Raw genomic sequence first — 8,768 nt, 5'->3', positions numbered from 1 at the left:
GTCAACCTGGATGTGTGTCCACAAATTCTTGGAAGGATTCCTTTCTCCTGCAAGATGTACTTTTTTTTTTTTTTTTAAGTATGCAGTGTACTACATACAGATATACATGATATCTGACACAAGGAAAATTGGGAGAAATCCTTGTGATGTTCTCCAGGTATCATGCATCCAGAATCCAGCGTCGTCTGTGCTGCGGGGGAAATTTTAGGCCTTGGCTAAAGTATGCAGTTCTGCTCTGAATGTTGAGTTTCTTATTATGTTTACAGGTCTACAGCAAAGAGTTAAATTCATTTTTTTCAGTTGTCAAGTAATTAAAAAGACATAAGTACGATAAATCAATGAGAAAATCCAGGCCTGAAGAAAAGTAGATTTTTAACTGCCAAAAGAAACCATTATGTTCTTACTTACGGCAAAGAGACATGACATTCCCTAGGAGCAACTGAAACAGATTAAATCATCCCTGAACAATTTTAAGAGAAAAGCACAGAAAGCAGCAGGATTCTGAAACATGAAGCGCTATTTTGATTACTGAATGAATTAAACTGTGAGGTAGCATAGTGAGACGGTGTAGTGGGATAAATACTTCCTCTGGAGAGCCACTGTTTTGAATCCCTTCAGCAGCTGGAGTAGATCTGATCTTCCCTGGGCTGTAATGATGACTGCAAGAAAACAAAAAGAATGTACACCACATAAAAGCAGCTCCCAGACACAGGCCAGGCTCGCCTGAATCAAGCTGTGCCAAAAGAGACTTCTAGACTTTGTTGTCACCCTGCTTTCAAATTGTATCAGTGACATTTTTCCATCTTTGTCAGTGTAAGACTACTTCAGCTGTTTCTACTTATTCTTAATTCCAGTGACCTGATTTTTGTCTCATTATTTTTTAAATCAAAAGCTTGATCTCGGTTGTTTCCACTTAAAATGTCCCAAACATGCATGCAACTGCAGAACATGCTGTTCTCGTTCACATGTCCTAGAAAGGGACAAAATCATTGCATTTATTTAAGGCCAAGAAAACATCTCAAGCCCCAGCAAGACTGATTTTTAGACTATGGTTTTGAAAAAAGTTGCACCCACATTGCAGATCCCTGCAGATCAGCAAATACTAGTGGTCAACCTTTCATTCTTTTAACCAAAAGAAAAGAATTAAATTTCATGCCTGTTGTTATAAGGTGATGTTTTAAACCACTAATTACTGCTGAAAATAATAATAAGAGAATTTGTTTGTTTTTGTTTTTTTTGGGGGGGGGGGGGGGTGTAACCTTTTACTGCAAAATAGATTTTATTATTTGACCCCTGCAGTCTGCACATGTTTCAGTGAATCAATGCACCCACACCTGCATTGCCAAATATGTTTGCAATTAGTACATGTGCTTGTAATTCTGAGCACACAGGCACATGTGCAAAACAATTGGTCTAAAATACAGAGATGAGTGATTTTTCCCCCCCTTTTTTTTATGGTTAAACCATCTGTAAAATAATAGCATTAAAAGCTCTGAATGCATGCGATGAACACTGCAGCTTCATTTTTTTTTACAAGCTATACTGCCCAGTGTGGGAGGATCTATACACTTACAAATAGCAGAATTTTTCCATCTTATATGTCACCACCGGATGGTGCCTCATGAGAACAGAATAGTACACTAAATAACATGTCACATTACAATCCATCCCTTAAACCAAACCATTATCCTGTTTAAATGTTTCACTGTCATGTGTTTTGCAACCCAGAGGAAGGCAACTACAACTAAAAGTCCAGCTGGAACCAGTATGAACCTTGTCCGACTTTTTCCTCTTTTCCATACACTTTGAAAGTAGGTGCCAGAAATCCCTACAAACCTAAGCCACACAGTTTAAATCCTATGTCAATTGTTATTCTGACTGATGATGTAGCTCTCAGACAGATTATGCTTGACGTTGTCCATTGTCCTGCTGCATGACCCAAGTGAGCTTGAGTTTCAGGGCACTAACTGATGGTTGGAGATTGTCCTTCAGCAGAATTCATGGTTCCATCAATTACGGCAAGTGGTCCAGGTTCTGAAGCAGCAACGCAGCCAGAGACCATCATGCAACCAGCACCACACTTTGTGGCAAACATGAGCCGACCCTTTTTGTTCAGGAGTGGGTTTCACTTGGAATTCTCCCATGTTGTCCCGTCTCTTTCTTATTGTTGAATCATTAACTCTGAACTTAACTGGGGCATACACGTCTGCAGTTCATTAGATACTGTTAGGGGTTCTTTTGTGACCTTCTTGATAAGTACCATGGCTCTCACTGTGACTCACTGGAATCCCAAAGCCTTAGGAATTTATCTGTAATCCCTTACAGACCGAAAGAAGTCGTTATATTATGGAATGAGGTTTTGCTTTTTGAGATCTCGCTTCACTTTGTCAGACAGGTTTTATTTAAGTAACTTCTTGTTTCAACAGGTCTGGCAGTTATCTACCCGGGATCTTTTAAGATCTTTTAATTTATTTTGTTTATTTTCAGTTTCTCTTCTACTTGCCTGATTACCTGGCCTCCATGTTTAACAGACTTGCTTAGGATTCTGCATATATCTGTTAGATCTGGTGTGACATTCAGTCATTTTATTGAAAAGTACAAAACAAAAAGTCGAAATGTGGGCAAAAAAAATGTGAAAAAAGGAAAACACGGGGAAAAGGACAAGCACGAATCTTCATGTGAACACGATTAACTTAGTGGGCACAATTCACTCTCAGTCTTCAGCTATCAGATACTCAGTGGGCCTGGACTGTTTATTTCATTGTAGCTGATTAACTTATGTGACCCATACTGGTGTACAATCCATGCAATGAGGAAGTGTGCCTATGTTTTATACTTTTTATTAAGTGCTGGACTACACTCTTAATTAAATTCATCACACTTGAGTCAGCTAAAGCTAAAAATCTGAAGCCAACACAGAATTACCAAAAACTGCAGTTCCTCTAGCAGCCACATGTGGCAGGCAATAGGGTGATGGGTGTGACGGGTGGATGCTGACACAGGCAAGTATCGGTGCTTCTCCTCTGCTCAGCTGGCTCAGTTGTACTCGATCCTAATCCAATCTCAAAGACAAAAGATGAGAACAGCTGAAACACTAAAGTCAAGTCATTAAAAGTAGACTTTGCAACCCGGGTACAACCATCCTATCTGGGTGTAGGAACATAAAACACAAAGAGCCAAAATACAGTCTTATTCATAAGGCTCTAAAACAGCTGACCGCATGTGCTAAATAAGAAGCTAGACCTCAATAAGAAACAGATGTTTTTATGTGAAGGAACAAGAAACTCAGCGTGACAAAGCTTGAAAAAACACGAAGAAACTGGAAATATCCGAGTGCATCACACCCTAGCTCTTGATTTGACAAACGTTGCCACAACATTGCCAATCAAAATAGTGGCTGGAATTGCAACTAAACAAACTCTGAGGTCATTTAACACCAGAAAAAGAAAAAAAAAACCCAAGGGTTTATATAAGAATTTTTAGAAAACAGTGATAAATTGCCCCTCAAGTAAGCAGGAAGAGAGAAGGCTATCAGGTGTTAAGTACACCTTTCCCCATGTGTATTTCTACCACTCACAACCATCACAGCAGCTTTTGTTGTATATTTGAATAATAATCAGGAAGAAGGGGAAGCTGAAAACCACATACTCTTAGGCACTAATTGATCATGTGTGGCTTCTCTGAACCGTTGGACCACAGGACCAGCCGTTCATTCACAATTTAACTAACGTTGAGGTTGCACTCATTTCAGCAGTGGTGTGGTGTGGGAAAATAACATATGTGTGGGGAAACCAAGGGAGAGGTCTGCTAAATGAATAAGGCACTAAATGAGACCTCAAGTTGCTGGGACACAACAAACCACAGAGTGACACAGAGACCACAAACAACTCTTTGCTTTCCTAACACGCAGGATCCAACATTCAACAGCCATGTCACCGATGACAGGGTGTATTTATCACTGTACAGTAAGCTCATACCTATGGGCCAACTCCATGGAAAACTGTTGGCTTTTTAACATATCCCACAGGCAAGCATATGTTCCACGTTAAAACAGCACCTGCAATTAACTGTGAGACAGTACATAAATAATATAAAGAAAATTAGCCTTTTCTGTCATTTATTCAGCATATCAGTGTATGAGTGTAATTTAGCATATGATACAATATGATGCACATATTATACATCCATCCAGCCATTCATTCTCTTCCATTTATCCCTACCAGGGTAAGTGGGGGCCTGGAGCTACCATAGTGTGAGAAGCAGGCCATATCCTGGAGAAAATGTCAGTCTGTTGCAGGACTAAAAAAGACAGGCAACCGTTTGGATCACACCTACGGGCAATTTAGAATTGCCAGTTAACCTAGCCCCACTAACTGCATGTCTATGGACTGTGGGAGAAGGCCAGAGTACCCAAAGTTAATTCTGATCATTCTTGTTATAAATATGAAATATTTAAAAAATATTAATTTGCTTTGAAACGATGATATAAACTGAACATCATCCTTTTATACTTTGGGGCTCCCAAAATGTTCTGTGACAAAATGTCTCGATTTCAGCTACATTTGAGATGCTACACACAGCCCCATCTTTCTTTCTTTCAGACAGGTTTCAGCAGTTATAGCGGTCTAACACTGCAAGAACAATGACCCTGAGGCAATAACTCTTCACCAAACACAAACAAACTGGGGGTCAGACGTTGTAATGAATGCTTTCATCACAGTGCAGTTAAGCAATTTCGAGACTGCAACTTGCATTGCAACTGAAACAGAGACCAACCACTTCTTTGGTTAAAAAGTACACAGAATGAGCTTCTACAGACGCTTTCTGAACTTTTAAGCCTCAGTGACTATTTAATGTCCAGAACAGTGGAATGTATCATGATAAATGAGCCACTGTCATCCCAATTGTGACCTCTGATGGCCGAGACAGCCCAAAGTGCTACTACAGCAGCTTATATTGTTGATGTGAACTGGGTTTACTGATAATGGTTAAACGTTTCTTTTGGATGTAACAACAAGCTCCCCTTTGACGTTTTTTCCATCTGGCAGTTTGCACAAAATACCCTTCACATATATCATCAGGGCAGTGCAGTGAGAGTCCAGTCCTATTCACACACTGGAATAAACTGCAAAAATCAAGTCCCTGTGAAGACAGTAGCTACATTTTTGAAATCACATTTTTGATTGGCTTGAATCTTAGTTTCATAGGATAACATAATAATTACCAAATGGCTCTTCAGTGTGAAAAGAGTAGTAAAGCATGATAGCTTTTAATATATCAGAGATAAATAAACTGAAAAAATCTCTGCTCTGCATATTACTATTTTGTTTATTTGTTGGTCATTTAGACATACTGTGAGTGATTTTCCCTCCTCCGCTTGCCTACAGTATATACAGTTTCTTGATAACACCCTAATAGCCACAGGGGACATTGTGACAAAAGCAATAAAGATTTATGAATTATTTATGACAGTGGTACAGTTGTGGAGTTAGCACTGTTGCCTCATAACAAAGAGGTTCTGGGTTCAAATCCACTGGTGTAAGTGTGTCAGGATACTGCATTGATCCCAGGAGAAATGATTGTTCCAACACAGTGAGAACAGTGTCTAGTTAATTAAATAATACATATTTTTTACATTCTGCAATATCACAAAATACATCTAATTATAAATATCTTATATATATTTATATTACACAATATTATATTGTCCGTTTGTCATCGTTTGCCCGGTGATGGACCTTTACAGATTGTACCCAGCTCTCACCCACTGACAGCTGGGATTGTCACTGGCTGAGAAGCTGCCGTGTGGAGTCGGAAAGAAGACCAAAGTGCAGACACGCGAGAACAAAACTTAATCTTAACAGAAAAAGAGTCGTTTATTGAGGCTGGCAAAATAAATACAAAGGGCAAGGACGAAAACTAAACAATAACCTAAATTGGGTGAACTAACATTAAAACACGAAAAAAACTTGAACATAGAGACCTAGCAATGATATACAGAAAAACCTGGAAACATGACATGAAAACAGACAACCGGATGAGGAATGAATGAAAATACACACAGGAGGCAATCAGGGGAAATGCACACACGGGGAAACAGCTGACAAAAATGAACATAACAATGTCACAGGGGAAGAGTAAAACTAAACACACTGAGCATAGAAACACAAGACCTCTTCAAAACAAAACATTAACCATAATGAGACGCAGACATGACAACACGAACTTGACAACATAAAACACAGACATGAGACACATGAGGGGCAACAGAGATTAAACACAGGGGTTGAAGACACAAGGGGAATCTAATAGACAGTGAACCTAACGGCAACCTAGGCATAAAAGAAATGAACTTAGACAACCTAAAGAATGTAAACATAACCCATAAACATCAAAATATATTAAAACTCAAAACGCTGGGTCAAATGACCCAGGAATAGGCTCCCTCGCATTCCTGAAATGGACACGCAGTTTAAAAAATGGAGATATTAATATATAACTGTTATTACTTAGTTATTTATGACTATTAAGGACTGACACTACCAACACAATTTTTATTTTGTTCTGTGTAGCAAAACATATTCAGCTTACGTGTATATGCTAAATATGGACTTAAAGTCCAGACTCTCAGGGGTTGACACTTATTGTCATTTTTGTACACTGTACCCTACGTTGGGTACTGAGTTGTTATTGGGCAACTGAATCAAAATTGTTTTAAGGACAGGAGTGGCCCTTCCTTAGTAAGCGCTTGCTTAGTCTGTAAAAACAAAACAAAACCAATGAATCAAAGAGACGACAGGAACATTACGATAGCACAAATCAACAGTTTCAGTACAATCTGGCACTGATGAGCTCTGCAACATTAAAAAGAGCATGAAATCCAGAGCAGACAACTGTGGTGGATGACTAGAGAATCATTTAAATAGCAAAGAAAATCTTCTTTGGAACGTTTAGTCAAGTTTAAGAAAAGGTAGGTGCATCATTATCCAGGTCTGCCATAAGAGAAAAATAAGATGGCTTGGCACAAAGTGTAAGAAAAAAAAGGTCTGGTTACAAAGAAGCAAAAAAAAAAAAAACATTCAAAAAAGCTGGAGCAGCTGCAGAAAAGGTCAACATGACCCAGGCTCGTAATCGTGCACATCGCAGCGTGTGCAACATCACCTGTAAAAAACATGGTGGAAAAAAAGACATGCATGGACATGCATAGCTTCCAACTGCACTGTGCCACTAGTGTTTGAACATGACGTGACAAAAAGTCAAAAAAGCAGCCTGATGAAGAGTGTGAAGAGCTTTACGTTCAGTTCAGATTCCACCAAATACGTCATGTCTGACGTTACAGTGAATGCTTTCATCACAGTGCAGTTAAGCAATTTGAAGGCTGCAACTTGCAATGTGACTGAAACAGACACCAAAGAGGAAGCAAAACATTTTTACCAACCACTTCTTGGTGATAAAGTACACAGAAAATGAGATGCTACAGATGCTTTCTGACCTTTCAAACCTCAGTGACACCTTAAACAACACCAAACACCTGTAACAAGATTTATGTAGTGGTGAGGAACTCTGAAGTGTGAAGAGATTTAAATTCAGTTCTGATTCAATCAAATACCTCACTTTGTTTCTGCAGCACAAACTCAGGAGTTTTCCCACATCGACTGATTTGCCAACAAACAGACGGCTGCAGAAAAGCCCTGCCAGAGCTTCACAAAGTTGAACATTTATTTTATGATGTCCATGTGTCTCACACTTCAGACTGTGCTAATTTATCAAATTAAATTTGAGTGCCCCAAAATAGAGGAATCTACATAAAGATGGCAGTAATTCCTCAGTGGTTAATGCAATATGTTACTGAACAGCTTGCCCCATCAACAAGCAGACAGTGTTTGATAAATGAACTCCACGCAGAGGCGGGAAACAGGAAGTATCGCTAATCCATCAGTTTCTCATTGCTTGAATCTCAAACTAGACATGAACCCTTGGAACTATGAAAAGCTAAAATAATCCCTGAGAATGTCTTTGATTTGGATTTTGATGCTTTTAATGACAGCATACACTCCAGCTGGAAACCACTGATTTCCATTAGCATTGGGCATTTTCATACATTCTGAACTTTCTTTCCTGTGCCTTGTGAACTCTGCTCAGATGGTTTCTGGATTTCACCACAAGGCACTTTACATATTTTGAAAAACCTGCCCATGTGGTTACACTTCTATGAAACCCTACAGAGCCATTGTTCTAAGTGGGAAAGTTTAGTCTGGTTGAGTTCTTGGCTTTTCTCCCACAGAGGCAAATCCCCATGCAGAAGCACTGGTCCAGATGTGGCTCTGCAGCAGCTGAGCACTTGTTATTCTTTAATGTGACAAATCTTTATAGTCTTGTTGCTATGCAAGTTAAACAAGCTGCCGTAGGGAGATTCTCAGCTGACAGCAGCCTCACTGCTCTATGTGGCACTATGTACACCCGTGGAAGGAATAAATATATGCAGCCTTATTTGTATTCTTACCTTGATGGAAACCTCTTCAGAGAATAAAGAACCATATTTGAGGAGTCAGGACTATTGATGAGGCGTCTGTTTTAATCACTACAGTACAGAAAGGTCTTTTAGTTGCAATACCTTGGATCTTATGTTGAAAGTTCTGGTGCAAAGCCACCAAATGTTCAAAACTTGATTTAACTCTATCTCTTTAAGATAATGAGCCAATTGTACGTGTCCAATTAGTTTTGAGCCTCTATGTATAAAACTAGCTATAATTCTGCAGTCTGCAGGT

The sequence above is a fragment of the Neolamprologus multifasciatus genome, chromosome 7 (genome assembly GCF_963576455.1).
Source record: "Neolamprologus multifasciatus chromosome 7, fNeoMul1.2, whole genome shotgun sequence".
In the NCBI taxonomy this organism is placed as follows: Eukaryota; Metazoa; Chordata; class Actinopteri; order Cichliformes; family Cichlidae; genus Neolamprologus; species Neolamprologus multifasciatus.
This window is presented reverse-complemented; position numbering follows the sequence as displayed.